We start from the raw sequence: 18,870 nt of genomic DNA on the forward strand, positions 1-18,870 counted from the left end.
GTACTTTTATTTGTATGTTATGTGTAAAGTGGGCTCCCTGTAGGCAGCATAGTTAGGGCTTGCTTTGTTTATGTAATCAATCTCTCCCTTTTATTTGCAGTAGTCACTTTCTAGTTCACTGCTTTAAAAATAAAAGAGGACATTCTTCTCTGCTCTGTTTGAATGTGTCCTCTAAAATTTCCTGTGTTGGAAACTTAATTCCTAAATTCATATGCCAATGTTATTTGAGGATGCATCTTTGGTAGATAATTCAGATTAGATGAGGATTTTATAAGATGAAGAGATCTGAGCTATCAGGCCATGTGATGTCCTCTGCCACATTTTTTTTGAACCCAGGATGCTTAACCACTGAGCCACATACCTAATTTTTTTGTGTGTGTGTGTGTGTGAGACAAGTTCTCATTAAGCTGCTTAGGGCCTTGCAGAGTTGCTGAGGCTAGCTTTGAACCCACAATCCTGTCTCAGCTTCCTGAGTCACTGGGATTACTGGCATGTGTGCCCTGCTTCCCTCTGCCATGTTAAAATGCAGCAAGAGGCTGCTTATCAGGCTGGCACCACGCTTCTAGAATTTGGATTTCTCAGCCCCCAGAACTGTGAGCTAAAGAATCTATATTCTTAATAAATTTCCCAGTTTGTGGTACTCAATTATAGCAACAGAAAACATTAGTCTCTCTTCTCTCTATAGCCTAAGAACACTTTAAAAAATATTGCTCTCTACACAGATTTTCAAGCTGATGGTAAGGAGTTTGGAAATATAGCTGTACCTGGCTTGGGACATGACATGTGGTAGGGGAAGGTAGAGACAATGAAAACTTTGTAGATTGCTGTAGTAGTTTAGTTACTATAGTGAGGACATGAAATTTAATAAATACCTCTGAATGAAGTGTTTCTACTGAAAGAAAAGTTGGTGACAGACTGCTATAGTCACTGCAATTTATCTAGAGATCTTTTCTCTGATCTTTAGATAAAATCTTTGTCACTCCTACCTGAAATTATGTAAAGAATTAGACAGTTTCAGTGTCTGATATGGTATACACTTGGAGCAATTAATGCTACCTTTATTTATACAGTTAAGGAAAAGAAAATCAGAAAAATAAAATATATTCCCTAGGTCATGCCCCTCCATGGCTAGTGCTAGAGTCTGGAATATAACCCTTCCCTATTTCCAAAAGGACTGGCGAACCTCATTGCTCTAGTGTTAACTTTTGATTGTTGTTAAAAAGATACATGTTAATTTCTACTCTACATCTTTGTTTTGATTTGTGGTCCCACTCAGAATCTGAGAAAAATAGAAATCAAACAAAAAAAATCATTTAAGAACAGAATGAAACCCACAGATAGCAATATAGATAGTTTCACAGAACAAGTGGGACACATGGTAAGAGGACACAATGAAAGAAAATGACATGACAGCATTTTCCAGTCTGTGGTAAATGTAGTGCAGGATTATCAGCCCCATCTTGTGGCTTTCTTTAGATATTGCTTCTAAATTCATTTTAAAAAAATACCTTTTTTTTAGTTGGACACAATATCTTTATTTATTTATTTCTGTGTGGTGCTGAGGATCGAACCCAGGGCCTCACATGTGCTAGGCGAGCACTCTACCATGAAGCCACAACCCCAGGCCCTAATATTCATTTTTGAACCAGTAACCATCACAGGACATCTAACAATTTGTTGGGTGAGAAGATCTAGAACAATGACTCTCAAACTTTAGTGTGCCTGAGAATTACATGGTGATCAAATGAAAATGCAGATTCCTGGCCAAGAGAGGTGAGAAGGATGAAATGGGGTCTGGGAATCTCCATTTACAAAGCTCCCCAGGTGAATATAGATCAAGAAAAGAAATACTGAAGGCAATGAAAATTAGTGATGTGCATTCCCTATGAGAAAAGGGCTATTCTGAAGAAGTTTGGAAGAAAATTATCTAGTATTGTAAAGGGTTTGAAATTTTATCCTACTTTCAAGCAGTTAACTTGATACAGTTTCATGAATGCAGGTAGGAAATATGAGTCCACTGGGTCAGAGACAAAGGACAATTCATAACAGCAGTAAGTGTAGTCAGCTTTGTTTCTGGGCCAATTTCCTGAGCCTCAATTCCCACAAGTCTTTGTGATGAGGGCCCCAGTAGGTTGCATTATAGAAGAGAAATTCCCAAATTTAGGAAACTAGAATCTATAATGGGGACTAGTTCTGCCAGAACTTTATCTGGAGGAGAAATTATTTCTGCCTTCCAAAGTTGTTCACCATAGAAATATCCTTGGAAAATTGAGACAGTGCCTCTGCTCTCAAGACATACAGGTGTACAACACCAAGAGTCGTTTCTCAGCAGAAACCAGGAATGGAAGCACCGCATGTGAACAGTATCCTACATGTGAAAGCTGCAAAATAATCATACTGATGCAGGAAAGGGGAATCAGAGGGGCTCAGCCCTGCAAACCTCGCAGGAATTCAGCTTGAATTCTAGTTCAAAGAAGTCTTTTATTCCTTTGCTTTAATGGAGACCTGCTTGATGTCAGGAGCACGCTCCACCCTTATCTCACTTTCAGCCTCACATTTCATAGGGACCAGATAGGTTACAGTCATTTTCCTCACAAGCAAACACATCCTGAAACACTAGACTCATTCAACCCCGGGACAAGAACCGCGTCTTCTGTCTTCTCAGAGGCCTTCCCACCACCCGCTCTCCTCGCCTGTTTCCTCCAGGCCAGAAGACTGGCCAAAAGAAGTGATGGACAATGGCTTGAGTGACAAGCCTTTACGAAGGCACCGACACTCTAAGCGCTAGCCCACCGAAGCTGCTTTAAGACCCAGCCACGACTTGGGAACCAAGTCAGGATCCTGGATGTCTCCCATGTCCCGGGCCAGAGGTTTCCGGGACTCAGTTAAGGAAGGACTTCCTAGACTTCATTTCCCACTTCAATAAGGACGCAGGCGTCCAGTGACACCAGGGCGCCACTGCGCGGCTGGTGGAGGTGCCCTTAGGCAGAAGGCGGCTACAGCCAGCTCGCGCAAACAGGAAGTGGGGCGGAACCAGCCGATCACTCGCGATTGGCCAGCGCCGCTGCCTTTCACCGCTGTGAGAGGAAGGGGTCGGGCACTGCCTGCCGCCCCGCAGTCGGCCGCTTAGCGGTTTGGGAGGGACGCAAGCCAAAGTTACGGATGCTGGAGCTCGCAGCTCATGGGTCATGGAGCCCGGACCCGCCGCTTCCCCCGCGCCTTCCGGCTCCTTCAAAGAGGAGCTGCTCTGCGCCGTCTGCTGCGACCCCTTCTGCAATGCGGTGACACTGCACTGTGGCCACAACTTCTGCAGTGGGTGCATGAGCCGCTAAGGGAAGTGCAAATGGCGCTCACATGCCCGGTGAGCGAGGACCGGGCGTCGCCCGCCAACTTGCGCACCAACCACACCCTGAACAACCTGGTGGAGAAGCTGCTGCGCGAGGAGGCCGAGGACGCGCGCTGGACAGGCCCCTCTTCCCTGTGCCTCTGCCGCTTGCGCCGCGGCCAGTTGAGTCTCTTCTGCCTGGAGGACAAGGAGCTGCTTGCTGCTCATGCCAGACCGACCCCCGCACCGGGGACATCACGTGCAGCCAGTGAAGGACACTGACCACGACTTTCAGGTAAGCGTGGCGGTGAGCGCCCAGTGATCCAGCGCACACGTGGTGGCCGGGGCTGGACCACATCCCCGCACCAGGGCTCTGACCTCCAGCCTGCTAGCGCTGCGCGTGCTCAGGCCTCCAGGGATCCTCGCTCCAGCTCCGAATAACCACCGCGAATGTGGTTATCTATTGGGTCTGCCTTCTTCAAGGCCGGCCCAGGATGGGTCAGAGAGTGCAAACAGGAAGTGGGATACAGGGTCAGCGACCTTCTCCAGACAGCCCTGCCCCTTTCTGAGTGGCCTGGCCCAGCCAGCAGAGGTGGCCAGGTCCCTCTGAGCTGCACCAGTGTGGGTAGCCCACGAACCCTCAGTTTAGAAGTGGGGAGGAGCCCAGGACCTGGCAAGGGATGTAGAGCCTTAAGGTTTCAGCAGCTCAGTCACCGTCCTCAGCTGATCCCGAAGTTTGTGTAACTACCAGGAGAGGCCCTTGGCTCAGGCCCACTGGTTGGTTCTCTATCATTCTTTTAGCATCTTAATGCGTAGAGTTCCAATAGGCATAAACCAGGGAACAACTTACAGGGTAAAAGTAATGTGGAGGAGTCTTTGTTATAGAAAGGAAAAAGTGATTAGAAAATAAGGGTTAACCTAGCTAAGAATTTTTCAGAAATATTTAGACTTTAGCCCTTAGAAACATATTCATTTTCGGCTCATTTGTCTGTGAATGAATGAGTCACACCCTACATCACCCATATATATGTAAAAAAATAAAACTAAAATTCTGGAAATGCCCATTGTACTCTGGAAGAAGTTACACAATGTGAAAACACTAAAATTTGGAGCTGGGGATGTGTCTCATTTGTAGAGCTTTTGCCTGGTGTGTATGAGGTCCTGGGTCCCATCCCCAGCACTCAAAAGGGAAAGAAGCAGTAAATTTGTTTTATCACTAATGCATGTATCAGACCAACAGTTTGGAGAACACTGGTTAGCTTGCAGGAAGCTGTCTGTCCAGAAGGAGGTACTCCACACACACCCTCTCCTTTCTTTGCAGTGCCTTTATTAAGAAATAATTTTGTTATAGTTCCACACACATTTTGGCATATTCAAGTGAAAGAGAACTCAGGAATGCCATCATTATGCTTGTTTGATTGAGTGACCCTGTGACTCCTATGCACTCCCACTAGCAGAAGTGATGGATACTGATTTGAGACAGCTGGAGAAAGTGCTGGGCTCACTGGGAACTGGGGTCTAGATAGTGGGACCATGAGTCAAGGTGTGACTAATTCTCATGGGGCTGGCAGAGCTGCAGATCAGGAGATGGGTGGGAGTCAAGGCCAGGAACACTCACAGACCCTCCCCAGTTTGGAGCCAAGCCCCAAGCCAGGATTCAAGAGCAGTGAGCCTGGGGCCAGGAAGCATGAGGGTCCGTGACAGCTTTCTTAAGTAGCAGATGCCTTGCCCTGATAGGTCCTAGAAGAGCTGCAGGAGATGAGATAGAGAATTCTCACCCTCAAGGAGCTTCCAGGAGAGACCTGAGTGCTATGGAGGTATTAGCCAGGGGAAGGAATGAGGGAGGGTATATGGCAGAGACAGTAGTGTCTGGAAGTGAGGAAACCTGACTTTCCAGGCACCTAGAGAATTTCAGTGGTTACAGCAGGATGGAGATGCAGATGGAGCCTTGTGTCAAGCCAGTGGGCCCTTACGGTGATGCCTGAGAGGCAGGGAATAGTCTAGTCCAGGGCCACCTGAAGCAGGGTGGGACTCATTCATTTACCAGACAAACATGAGCTGAGGGCACCTGTGTGCCAAAACCTGTTCTGGGTGCCCAGGTCCCAGAGATAGCCCCTTATTTTATGAAGTTCATGTTTTAGAGGGGGAAGTCAGGAGTTAGTAGACAAGACATGGTTCTGCATGGTTGGACATGTGTGGTGGTCCTGGGGGGAGCAGTGTGGGATCCCCCCTCCCATCCCACTGCCATGTGAGAAGGAGCTAGGTCAAAATTCCTGCTGGCTGTGGGGAGCCCTGTGGGATTCTCAGACGAGGGATTGTGATGAGATAGTATGTTTTAGAAAAAAGATCACTTTGGCCACCATCTAAGGATGAAGCAAAACTAAAAATCATGTGGGTGGATACTTGTAGAGAACTTACTAAATGTTAGATTCTCTTAAGCATGTGCATGTTAGCAAATGTAATGCTCACAAATGTTCAACAAGGCTGGGTGTGTTAACTTTTTATCATTGTCACAGTAAACTGGCACAAACACAGTGGTTTAAAACAGCATAAGTTAACTGTAGTCCTAGAGGTCAGAAGGCCCAAATTCAAGCTGTCTGCACAGCTGCATTCCTTTTGGAGTTTTCAGGGGAGAACATGTTTCCTTGTCTTCTCCATCTTTAGGGAGCATGACTCTGACTTCTGCTTCAGTTATCTTATTGCCTTCCTTGGCTGACTACCACCTCTCTCATAAGGCCCTCGTGATTACGGTGGACCCACTCAGAGTATCCAGAGGAATCTCCCCATATCAAGATCCTTAATTCCGTCATTTGCAAAATCCCTTTTGCCATAACATTTACGGTTGTATTGATTAGAACTTGGGCTTTGCAGGGTTGCGGGGCATTTCAGCTTACTGTAGTTAGTAGTGTTATCCCTATCTTACAGTGTAATGAGGTACAGTATAAAGACAGTCTCAGTTTAAGTAACTGCCAAAGTCACAGAACTAGTAGCTAGACTTCCCCTGGGCCTAGTTTGGTCTGTGCTCTGGTCATTGGCTTTTAGAGAGCCTTCTCTCAGTGCTGCTTGTGCTCTGATCCCAGAGCTGTGGGCAGCCAACTGTGTTTGGATAATCAGGCATCTGGGTGGCTGTTGATCATTGTCAGTGTGCAGAGAGCAGGTAGGTTGAACACTTGCAATGTGCTGGGCACAGTGTGTCCAGCAGAATACAGTTCAATCCTAGAGACCCTGCCTGGGTGAAGTTGACAGGCACAGTTGAATACTCTCACTAATAATTGAAGTTTCAGTGAAGGATGGGACATTCTAAGAGGAGGGCCTACTTTTTCCATCTGTTGAGTAAGGAGCCTCTGAACAACTGATTTCACCAGACCTGAAGGCCCAGAGGAGTAAAGGAAGGTCAGTAGCAGTAGTGGAGGCATAGGGTGGGGCCTGCAGTGACCTAAGGACATTCTACATGAGGAATGAAGAAGTTTGGGACAGATCCCACAGGGCATCCAAGGGCATGTTAAAGAGCTTGCCTGGTGTCCTCAGCACAGGGAGATATGACCAAAAAGACTTAGGAGATTTTGGATATAACGGAAATGTTTAAACAGAGCTCTAGAAAGAAAACAAGTGCTTGGGGGACCTTAGGAAGTCCTGGAGCGCAGTGTTTCTCAAACCTGAACAACGTGCTTGCTCTTCTTAAAGGAAAAAGTGTTCCAATAATGTGGCTTAAATATGTTACCACGTAGGTGCACACAAACACAAAACATATAAATTGCTCTTGCCTATATCACAGATATGCAATAAATCAAAGGAAGTTGCCAGATTAAGTCCAAGCAAAATTAGGATCTGTACAATTCCAGTTAAAATATTAATTACAAGATTTTATTTTGCTGAAACTAAATCTCTACTCTTGGCAGAGATCCTTTTGATTGATTCTCTTTACTGTGTTCCAAGTGCTGCCTTGATTCAGGAGTCAAAGCTTCCCTGTTTGAAGAACTCAGAAACTCAAACTCAGTTGATGCACATGGTTGGCCAGCTTACAGCACCCATACACCCTCTACATGCTGAGTGTATTGTTCTTCCCTCATTAGGCCAAGACCATGACACTCATACAGACTAGTGCCTGGTAATCATTAACACATTTACACATGCTAGTGCTGATGTTGTAGGAACCAAGAGCATGTGTCACACTGTGTATGAGGTGACTCAGGATGTGCTTATCTTGGTGGGTTTTTTTGGTTCATCATTCAATGAAAACACTATCTCAGAATACTCTTACACTACTTGCAAATCCACAAACTACTCAGACACAGACCCTTCCAGGGGACTGTGAAGATAGTTACATATACTAATGAGAAAATGGAAACTTGGGAAAATTCATTCATGCACTTCTTGAAGCTTTGGGATAAACATGATAAAATTCTTGGGTCAGAACTCAAGTTTAGTGTTTTCAATACCAGACACACTCCAAACTCCCTTGGAGGCCCAGGCCTCTAACTGCCTTGTCTAGACCCCTTTCTTATACATGCCTCTGGACTTTGACATAGGTCTGAAGCCTTGGTCCCCTGCCTGGGGCTACCTTCTCAGAATCAGCATGAGAAGTGTCAACTCAGGGATTCCAGTTACTCTTAGCCATATTCAGAGGTCTCCCCACCATAGTTTGCATGTGGTTCATCCTCTCCAAAAACAAAGGTTGACATTTAATCTCCATTGCAAGGTATTAAGAGGGTAGAAACTTAATGTGACTGGTGTTTAGAGGTGAAACCTTTGAGTAGGACTATATAGGAGTGTCAGAGCCCCCACCATTCTGGTGGCTTTATGAGAAGGGAAGAAACAGGATTCACATGCACTTCCTATTTCCCACTGCGTGATGCCCTCACCCATACTGGAACTCAGCTATCCTGGAAGACTATCACCAGACATGGCCCTAAGTCTCAGCTCAGAACTCTGAGCCAGAATCAGCCTGTTTCCTAATAGCTTATCCTATGCTGTTGTATTACTGAAAACAGAAAATGGACTAAGACATTCCCCTTCTAGTTCTTTCTACCCTTTCCTAACTACTCACTACTTTCTGGGTCCTCAGCTTTCAATTCAAGCCTGGCAGATGCCTAGTTTCAATAGAGGATGTTCATTGTCTCCTTGATAAGCCTGTGGCCCCGGCAGAGAGGGAGTCTCAATTGCCCACTGTGGCTCCTGAGTGAAGAGGTCCCAGCAGTAGGCAGCATGGTAAACACCTATTGTGTGATGAGTCTGCATATCAGGGGAGAAGAAAGATCTGGAAAACAAATTGGAGTTGGATAAGGATGAGATCTAGATGAGGTTATCTTACCATTTATTCTATACATTAAGAAACCTGGAACATCTGGTAGGAGAATTAAATTTCTTGGCTCACAAGTGGCACTTATTGGTACTAAGAGCTAGACCTTGCAGCACGTATTGTGTGCCTGCCCGCTTCTCAGCCCTTGACATGCACTGATTTGTCAACCCATGAGCTCCATAGTGATATCCCTCTTATCGGGTAGGAAACTGGTATTAAGTAATTAGCATTGTCTCTGCTACATGTAGGCGCTCCATAAATGGTGATGGTAATTTACCAGTACTATTATTAGAATCATTATTATTTTTATTAGAATTAATCTAATATTAGTAATATTCAATTATTATTATTAGAATATTTACTGTTTTTCCAAAAGAAAATATATGAAAGGGTTTCTCACAATGTAGATGAAAAGGTAGGAATCCAACCTAAAATTTACAGTGTTCTCAGGGAGTCCAGAAAGTTCAGAAGCAATAATTAAAATTTAGAAAACAAAAACTACTGAAGAGATAAATATTTGAATTTGACAATTAAAGTCTGTCACATGATCTAAGCAATATGAGAATGTCAAGAGAAGGCGGGGTCTGGAGGGAAATGTGTAGAGAAGGCCTCATGGGAAATAACTTCATTTGATGGGAAATGAGGGGGTCAGACCCCCTAAGATTAGTGACTTCAGACCAGTACAGTCTGGAACATTTTAAAGGGAGCCTGTGGTCCTCCCCCTGTCTTATCCCCACAGCTCAGGGACTCAGCTCAGCCTGGACCAGTCCCAGGCTGAGCAGGATGCCTTTCTGTGCTGTATTATGGCAGCTTGAGAGACAACAGGCCCCTCTACCTCCTCAGCCCTGTTCCCTGTTCCCTGTACCGGGCATAGGACAAGGGAGCTTGGCTACAGGACATCTGAGGGCCCTGAGCATTATAAAGAAATGATTTGAGATCAGGACTAACATTCAGCTATGCCCCAGGGGATTGGCATGGACCAGGTTCAGTAAATGCTGTTTTCATGCTCTTGTCAAAGTGGAATTCCAGTTATAAATGTGGTGTTTGTCCTCCCTGTTTGGCCTCCAGTCCTAACTTGCCTCCCTGCCTCCTTCTCATTCCCCACATCAGGCCAAGTGTAGAAACATGGAGTACACGCTGCAGGAGAAAGCCAAGGCCTTCTGGGCCATGTGACGATCCTAGGAGGCCAAGCACAATCAGGTGAGTGCTTGGACCCAGCGTGCAGCCAGGGAGAAGCAGGGGAAGGTTGGCCTTGGCTCTGTTGATGCCTCCTGTGGGCTAGCTGTGGACTTGGAAGTGTCATACAGCCTTGTTCTCAGCTGCTGACTGGGCTACACTGCATCACTGAAGACCTGGGCATGGCACACCAGCAGCACAGGCATGGCTTAAGAAGCCACCCATGCCATTGCACTGTCATTTAATAATAACCTCAGTGTGTGCTGCATTTCGCCATTCACTCCGTGCAAGCCCCTGCGATTCCTGTGATTCCAGGTTTCCTTTTAGTGCTCATGTCCATTCCACCACAGCCCTGTTCCCTGTCTCTGAACCATACATGTCCATCGAAATCCACCTGCATTGCTGCTCCTCCTTCCTGGCTGCTCCCTGCTTCTGTTCTTGGTTTTCTGTTCTTTGTTCTGTTCTTTCCACTCTCCAAGCACTCCAGTGGTCTTTTGGAAAAGCACATTGCTGTGTCATTCCTCTGCTTAAAATCGCCTAGTGTAATTCCATGCCCCAGACTGTGGTCCAGACTCCTTCCCATGGCCAAGGCTGTGGTCTGCCCCTTGCCTTCCCCAAGTTCATCTGCTGTTCTGTGGCTTGGTGCTCTGTGCTTCTGTCATTTCTGTGGCCTTCTCTGTCCCTTAAATTAGCTAAAGCTGTTCCCCTGGCCCTATAGTCAAAGATGCCATTAAAATTTCAGCTTACACGTTCCTTGGGAATTTTCCCTGCTGCTACCCAGACTAGCCCTTCCCTTTTACCCGGCTTCAGATCTCCCTCATTTTCTTCAAGACACTTCATTACCTTGTTGTTTTCTAGTTTGTCCCCTGTCATCAAAATACAAGGAAAGTGAGCACATTCTCAATGTCTGAAAGTTCTGGGCACCTGCAGGGGACCAGTAATGAGCTTGTGGCTGGTTCCATGGCTAGATATTAGGAGGCTTCCCTGAGCCCAGTCCTTGGCCACTCAGACACTGTAGGGACTTCAGCTGTGGCTGAGATGAGTGCAGCTGAGTGGTAATTACTAGAAGCAGTCATCTCTCAGAAGGTGACAGACCAGAGCCAGGGTAAGTGAGACAGTCAGAAACCAGCCTGTCCCAAGCTGGAGGAGTAGAGCAGGAGTCGAGGCTGTGAAATACAGAGTCCAGGGTAGTAAGCTGCAGGCTGACCTTGGAAATCCAACCCTGTATTTACAGGCAGATCCCTTGGCCCCCACCAAACTCATGCACTCACCTGTAGAAAGAAATTCCATCTTCCTAGGATTTTTGTGAAACTTTGCTATAAGGTAATGCATCTGAGTGCCCACAGAGAGAGGCCATTCAATGTTTGTGATGTTTTGGAGACAAAGAAGTTGAGTTGACAGAGTGGCACCATTTGATCATCTTAGGTCAGAGCCATGAGTACAGACCAAGATTCCAGTCCACAAATGAGATTGCAGCCTGCCCTTGCTAGAGGACACCGTTTGTGGTGTTCTTCTGGTGCTTTCATGGAGTCATCAGGCTTCGTTTCTGCCCTGTAACCAATGTCGTCATGGCCAAAGCTGTTTGGCTGGCTTTGTGTGTAAAAAAATAATAAAGGGAAGGTGTCCAAGTGGCCACGTTTATTTATACCAATAGGTTATGTTTGGTTATTAGTACCATAACTACATTATTGTTTAGAGTATCAGTAAGGTTGCTTATTCTGCAAGTAAATTTTACAGTTATAGTATACAATGTAGGAGCTTTGTGCAGTTCTCAAGAAAGTCCATTGTCTAAAGTTACTGTTAGGCAGGCAGCTCCAGGAGCAGCAGAGCTTGGTGAAACATTGTAGTTATCTGGCAAATAATTTCCTTTATTCCTAGGAACTATGTGCCTGCAATCAAGGTCGAGGTTTGATGAGCCTCTGATGAGCCTCTAACACAGGCTTCTCAGGGCGTTACCATACTAGCTAGACATTGCACATATATTAGCTATATTACTAGATCCTAAGAGACATTGCAGGGCATTCTAAAGGTTGGAAACAAGGTGCCTTTTACCCTCTGAGAGTTTGCACACCAGGGGAATGCTTCCCTGTACATTTCCATGATCAGAATACCTATATTTGTGGGTGTGGGGCTGGACTAGGGGAAAGGGGGGTGTATCCACCTCTCCCTGCCAGGCAGCAGAGAGTTCTTAGGCTTCTTTTGGAGGCCAGGGTTCTTAAGGTGGTCAGGTTGAGGCCTCCAGAGTTCTAGCTGGATGGATGCTTTTCCCATTAAATTGTCTGAATCCAAGTCGCTGAGTATACATTCTGTTGTTTACCCCTTTACCATGAGGCTGTCCCTGCTGGTGTGACAGTGGCTGGAGCTGCCTCGGCTCTTGCCGAATTTTCCTCTTTGCTCCATCCTTTCTTGTCCTGTGTGAGAAGAATTAGTAGATTCCACTCTTCCTACGTGGTCCCTTCTCATTTGCCTATCTTTTCACAGTATAGATTTCTTTTGTGAATGATGTGAATACCAATTCATATCCTTTTTTTGTTCTTGGAATATTTGTCTCTTCTCCCATTGGATTTTTGGAGCGCTTTTGTATATTAAGACTAATACTAGTTTGTTGAATATATTGCAAACATTTTTCCCAGTTTGTCATTTCTTTTTCAATGAATTATTTTTAGGGTTTTTTTTTGGGGGGGTCATTTATACAGTAGTCATTTTGGAATTACATGCATGTATTTAATTAACCCTGCTTATAAGGTCTTGACATTTAAAGCTTATCTTTAATATATATTCATTTATCTCATTGATTGAGTCTTTTTTGTTTCATATTATGCTAAACAATTTCTTTATTTTTCTCAGGCAAGAAGTATTTCTTTGCTTTTTCTCTGAGTATTTTTATGGTTTGGGTCTCATTGTTTTAATATTTTTGTGGTTGTGATTTGTAATGTGCACATTTTTATGATTGAGTGTTAAATACTTCCCACTGTTTTAGAAAACCTTTTGATCAGACATATTTAAAGGCAAAAGATTTGAAGGCAAGCAAGTTTTAAAAATTGTTGCTATTTGAAATAATTCACTTCTGTCACACAGGGTTTTCCATGCTATTGAGAACCCAAATGAGATACAGACTGTTGTGTGTGAGGAGGTTACAGGACTAGGGTTATCATCAATAAGCAATGATTTCTTTTTCTTTTTTTTAAAGAGGGTCTCACTAAGCTGAATAGGGCCTTACTGAGTTGCTGAGGCTAATCTTGAACTTGAAACCCTCCTGCCTCAGTGTTCCCAATCACTGGGATTGCAGGCGTGCACCACTGTGCTTGACCAGTGATTTCTAAAAAATTATCAAAACAGCTGCTATGCTCTCCCATTTGAAATTTAAACTTATAAATTTGTGCTAGTCAAGTCTTGCATCGATGCTTCATCTCTAGGGTTCTACATAGGATTCTTTCTGAAAGTATGAAGGTCACCAGCTCGGGGATAGCAGAGGCTCCCCAGGTCTGAGTCACTGACTCCAGCTCTCTGCTGCAGGTGGAGGTGGCGGGGCTGGAAGTCTGTATAGGGCAGGAGTTCCACAAGCTCCTTGGGTGAAGGAGCAGGCTGTTCTGGACGCTGTGGCCCAGGAGACCAGGCAGAAGCAGCTCCTGGCTGATGAGAAGATGAAGCAACTCATAGAAGAGACAGAGGTGCTGGCCCACAAGATCAAGCGGCTGCAGATGGAACTGAAGGAAGATGATGTCTCTTTTCTTATGGTGAGGAGCATGGCTGCTATGTTTTGTGATGGGGCCAGATGTTCAGGGACTAGAGAACCATGGTCACCAGCCCCGCCATGCCAGTCTTCCTGTGACCTCTTGGCTTTGGTCCTGAGGTATGGCATTGGTGTGCTGCTTGTCAGAGGCCAGGGGCGTGACAGGGGTGGCGTCTCCAGCCTCTTCTCTCCCCTGCTCTCCCCATGTCTCTCTCTCTCACTCCCCCTGTTCTCTTTGCTTTTGTGACATCTTTGGTTTCTTATCTCTCTACACCTAGTAAACGTAGTCTTTCAAAACCATATTTTTTTCATATTAAAATATGGCTTGTTCTCTCTTAAGAATGATTCCATTCTCACTTAAAAAAAACAGATGCCATTGAGTTTATTTTTTCTCGCTTTGGTTGATTGCATTATTGGGCCCTGCAGAGAAGTTTCTGTAACTTGAAGGCTGGTTTGTAAATCAAGGTGATCAGGATGACACACTATCCTCTTCACCACCCACAGCTCACCTTCTGGAACGGGGGGGGGGGGGGAGCAAATACTGTGTTCCAGCAGTGTGTCCCATTCTGGGGAGGACCTTTGTGGGTTGACCACCTCATGTCAAGCCATGATATGCCTTGTCTCCAGAGGGCACTGATTACAGAATCACTCAAATGATTTAAATTGTTTCTTTCTTTGACGATTCTGCTAAGGAAATTGTGATCCTGCCAATGATTTTGGTTTGTGATTTTGTTTTTCTAAATAACAGCTTTATTGAGATATAATTTATATATTGCACAGTGTAAATCACCCATTTTTTTGTTGTTGTTATTTAGTTTTTTAAAAGATAGGATCTCAGTTTTGCTTTTGCTGGCTTCAAATTGCTGGGCTCCAGTGACCTTCTTGGTTCCCGAGTAATTGGAACTACAGCCCCACACCACTACACCCAGCTTGTCGCTTATTTAAAACATACAGTTCAGTGATTTCAGCACTGTACAGTTATGAAACCATCATGACAATCTGTATTTCAGATCATTTCATCCATCCAAAAAGAAGCTCCAAATCCTTCAGCTGTCACTCCCCTATTCCTCCTGTCCTGGTGCCTTTCAGCCACCAATCTCTCTTGTCTACCTAATTTGTCTATTTTACACATTTCACATAAATGGAGTCATATAATATGTACCCTTTGTGACTGGTTTCTTTCACTCAGCATATTTTGCAACTTCATCCATGTCTTAGCAACTAATAGTTCTTTCCTTGTTATGGTGGAATGATATTATTATATTGTATATTACATTTTATCTGTTCATCAATTTGTGATTATTTGGGTTGTTTTTACTTTTTGCTCTTGTAGTAATAGGGCTATAAACATTCATATACCAGTGTTTTGGTTTGTTTTGTACTGGGAGTGGAACCCAGGGTGCTTTTACCACTGAGCTACATCCCTAGTGCTAGTTTTTTTTTTCCAATCTTGAGACAGTCTGGCTGACTTGCTTGAGGTCTAAGTTGCTGAGGCTGGCCTTGAACTTGTGATCCTGTCTCAGCCTCCCAAGTCCCTGGGATGACAGGCACACACCACCACACCCAACTAATGTACCAGTTATATGTACATGTTTTCATTTCTCTTGGATGTTGCTAGCTTCTTTGGTAACTCTGACCCTTTGAAGAGCTGCCAGATTCTTTTGCAAGGCAAATGCACTGTTTTATATTGCCATCAGCGGTGAATAATGATTCTACTTTCTCTACATCCTCTACATCCTTCTCTCTCTCTCTCTCTCTCTCTCTCTCTCTCTCTCTCTCTCTATATATATATATATATATATATATATATATATATATATATTTAAGTAGCCATCCCATTGAGTTTGAAGTGGTATCTCATTATTTTGATTTGCATTTCATGATGGCTAATAATATTTAGCATCATTTCATATGCTTATTGGTCATTTGTAGATCTTCTTTGGAAAAGTATCAATTCTACTGTTTTATCCATTTTTAATTAGGTTGTTTCTTTGTCAGTTGTAAAAATTCTTTGTGTTCTAGGCACAAGTTCTTTCTCAGTTTTAGCTCTATATTTAGGCCTTTGATGTATTTTATGTCATTTTTTAAAATATGGCATCAAGTTAGGGTCCACCTTTAACAATTTAGTGTGTACTTTAATAATTTTTACAATTTGTTGGAAAGACCATTCCTCTCTTAAATGATTTTGCTGTCCTCATAGATAATTGGATGACAGTGAATGTGAGGGTTTACTTCTGGACTTTCATTTCTGTTCCTTCCATTTATCTCCCCGTCTGCCCACATGCTAGTCCTGCACTCTCTTGACTATTGTTGCTCTATAATAAGCTGTGAAATTGGGGAGTGTGAGTCCTTAAACTTTACTCTTCTTTTTAAAGATTATTTGGCTCTTTGGGGTTCCTTGAATTTCCATATGAAATTTAGAATCAGTTTCTACAAAGAAAGTACCTGGGATTTTGAAAGGAATTCTGCTGAATACCTAGATCAGCTTGGGGAGAATGGACATCTTAACAATATTAAGTCTTCTGATCCATGAACATGGGGTGCATGGCTCCTCTTAAGGTCAGAAACTTACCATGCTTTCTCTGTGTCTGTGTCTGTGTCTTTTCTTTCAGAAACACAAGCACTGAAAGCGCCAGTAAGTTGACAAGTCTGGTGGAGGGGAGGGGAAGAGCAGGCAGAAACACCAAAGGTACAAAATCCAGTGGCTCCAGGGCCAGGCAGGTAATGCAGCCAGCTGGTGGGATCCACAGGGAGTGGTGGGGACTGCCAGATGGAGAGACCTTTCTTTGAGGCTCTCCAATTCTGACTGGCTTGGAGTGTCTCCAGCCACTGTGAGGGGAGAGAGAGCAGCATGCATCTGCTCATGCTTCTCAGTGGCCATCTAACATTTAGACATCTTTCTTGACCAGCCTCCTCCCTCTGAGAGCTTCAGGACAGGCCCTTGTCCTGCACAGTCCTGTGCCTTGATGGCTTTAGGTTCTCTGAGATGAATAATTAAGAATTATGTCCCTGTCTGAGCCATCCAAAGATAAAAGAGTGGGCTTTGGGAATTAGGGGAAGTAGTGAGTTCCTTGTCACCAGAGGTGCTCAAGCAAAGGACTGTGACCTCTTGGTTTTGTTGGAGTAGAGCACTGTTAAGGTCCCTTCCAATTTGTTACACATGCCACAAGCAGATGTGTAAGTGTGATTTCTGTCCATAAGGATGGCATCCGTGTTGGAGAACCTCCTATTTCTATTTTTCCCAGCTGGGGTGGGATGAGCCGTCTACTGAATCCTGAAGGGTGTGGCAGCTCAGCCGGTTCCTGTACCAATCAGGTTTGTCTTGGGGAAGGCAGTGAGGAAACCTAGGCCTGAGGCAAGGGAGCAAGGCCTGTTGCCCATTTCCAGTGAACCCAGATCAGCCCAGGTGCTTTGCCCCAACTGCACCCACCATGCCCAGTCCTCCTTCCACAGGCTTTTCTTCATGGTGGAGCTAGAGCCCATCTAGCCCAGCATGCTCATCAACCCCTGCCGGTACCTGGATTCCCTGCAGTACCATGTGTGGAAGAAGATGATCAGTTCCATCAAATCTGGTAAGGGGTTCTGGGAAGTGTTCGCGCCCAGGGAAGGTACTTCATGCTAGCATAGAGCTGCCAAGCTCCACTCTGTCAGGCGCTACCCATTCTCTCCACTGACCTCCCAGCAGGCCCTTGACCCTGGTCATCTCCCTCCTGCCTGATGGCTGCAGCCCCTCCTGGCAGACCACCTTCCTATAGAGGCCCTGACCCTCTGTCCTCTTCAGAAAGAGAAATACTTCCTCTATTCAGAACTGTAACGTGTTTAATGAAAGGCTTTCTCCATCCAAGGTCACCAAAGGACCACACATGAGGTGCTTTAAATGACAGAAACCCATTCTCTCTTGGTTGTGAAGGCTAGAAGCTCATGCTCAGGTGACAGCAGGGCTGTGGTCCTCTGAAACCTGTGGCAGGGGCCCTCCGTGTCTCTTCTAGCTTCTGGTGTTGGCTGGCAGGCCTGGCTGCCCTTGGCCTGCAGCTGTAGCACCTCACCCTCTACCCTCTGCCACATGGCTTTTCCCCTCATGTGTTGTGTCCATTCCCCTTTTTATAAGGGCACAGTCAAGGTGAGTTCAAGTTCCACCCTGCTCCAGTCTGACTTTGTCTTAACTGTATTTATAGTAATAAATACAGTTAAGTATTTATTACTATAACTGTATTTATAGTAATGCCCATTTCCAAATAAAGGCACATTCTGGGCCACTGGGTGGGGGTTAGGATTTTCACATATATTTTGGCCTTTACATTTGAACCCATGATTTCCATCAACCCAGGGAAACTAGAACTGAGATGGTCATTTTGGGGCCCTGGGGACACCACCTGGTGTGGCTGGTGGGAGAGTATCAGGTTTGCTAACTGTCCCCCTTCTGCCCTCAGTGCCCTTCAGCTTCTATCCCAACACTGCAGCAGGCTGGCTCTCGGTGTCTGATGACCTCACCAGCGTCACCAACCATGGCTACTGCCTACAGGTGGAAAACCAGAGTTTCTCCTCAGCACCCTGCCTGCTGGGATCCTGCACCTTCTCTCAAGGATCCCATGCTTGGGAGGTGGCCCTGGGTGACCTGCAGAGCTGGCGGATGGGTGTGGTGCGGGTGCAGCCAGATACAGGTGCAGAAGGCCACTCACACAGCTGCTACCATGACACACGCTCTGGCTTCTGGTACGTGTGCCGCACGCAGGGTGTGGAGGGGGACCACTGTGTGACCTCGGACCCAGCCACCTCGCCCCTGGTCCTGACCATCCTGCGCCACCTATGTGTGGAGCTGGAGTGCGAAGAGGGTGAGCTGTCCTTCTATGATGCTGAACATAACTGCCACCTATACACCTTCCATGTATGCTTCTGGGAGGTGCGGCCCTACTTTTACCTTGGGGGTGTGTGGGGTGATGGGCCTCCTGAGCCCTTGAGCATCTGCACCTTGCACATCACTATAAAGGAAGAGCTGGACGTCTGAACTGGCCCAGGCCTGCTGGATGCTGTGCCCGTGGGCCTGCTTTATTCCTACCTCTTCCTGAAGCCCATCCTCAGCCTTGGCACCTCTGCCCACTACCTTGTGAGGTGCCAGCATCCTCTGCCATTCTGTCTTGCCTTTTTTTGTGACTCTAGGGCTATGCCTTTTCTTTATTTTTGGTCTCTTCTCTGTTCAGTTAAAAGCCATCCAGGAAGTATCTCATTGGGTCCAGGCTCTACCCAGGGTGTGAATTTTTAAGTCCTCATTTGAGAATTTCTGGAGAAAATGTTTACTTCTAGAACAGGCCTGTTTTAAAATGTAGGTTTTATTATTTT

The 18,870-nt window shown here is 45.4% G+C and overlaps 1 protein-coding gene and 1 pseudogene across 5 annotated transcripts in view; both read left to right on the top strand.

The window, feature by feature from the left end:
• The first annotated feature begins 3,060 nt into the window (after positions 1-3,060).
• LOC144374576 (E3 ubiquitin-protein ligase TRIM35-like) lies at positions 3,061-18,868 on the top strand (annotated as a pseudogene). Its single transcript, XR_013433948.1, has 6 exons — positions 3,061-3,620; positions 9,735-9,824; positions 13,317-13,537; positions 16,146-16,168; positions 16,987-17,105; positions 17,964-18,868. The product of XR_013433948.1 is annotated as an E3 ubiquitin-protein ligase TRIM35-like (transcript).
• LOC120891455 (uncharacterized) overlaps positions 18,124-18,870 on the top strand; it is a 43,611-nt gene continuing 42,864 nt past the window's right edge. For 3 of the 4 annotated variants that reach the window (XR_013433949.1, XM_078037335.1, XM_078037333.1), the window contains exon 1: positions 18,229-18,365. The gene's annotated coding sequence lies outside the window, so the exon portion shown is untranslated. Of the gene's footprint in view, positions 18,366-18,870 lie in introns of all 4 variants that reach the window. The other variant, XM_078037334.1, reaches the window with a different exon arrangement.

This window comes from Ictidomys tridecemlineatus, unplaced genomic scaffold, assembly GCF_052094955.1.
Source record: "Ictidomys tridecemlineatus isolate mIctTri1 unplaced genomic scaffold, mIctTri1.hap1 Scaffold_75, whole genome shotgun sequence".
Taxonomy (NCBI): Eukaryota; Metazoa; Chordata; class Mammalia; order Rodentia; family Sciuridae; genus Ictidomys; species Ictidomys tridecemlineatus.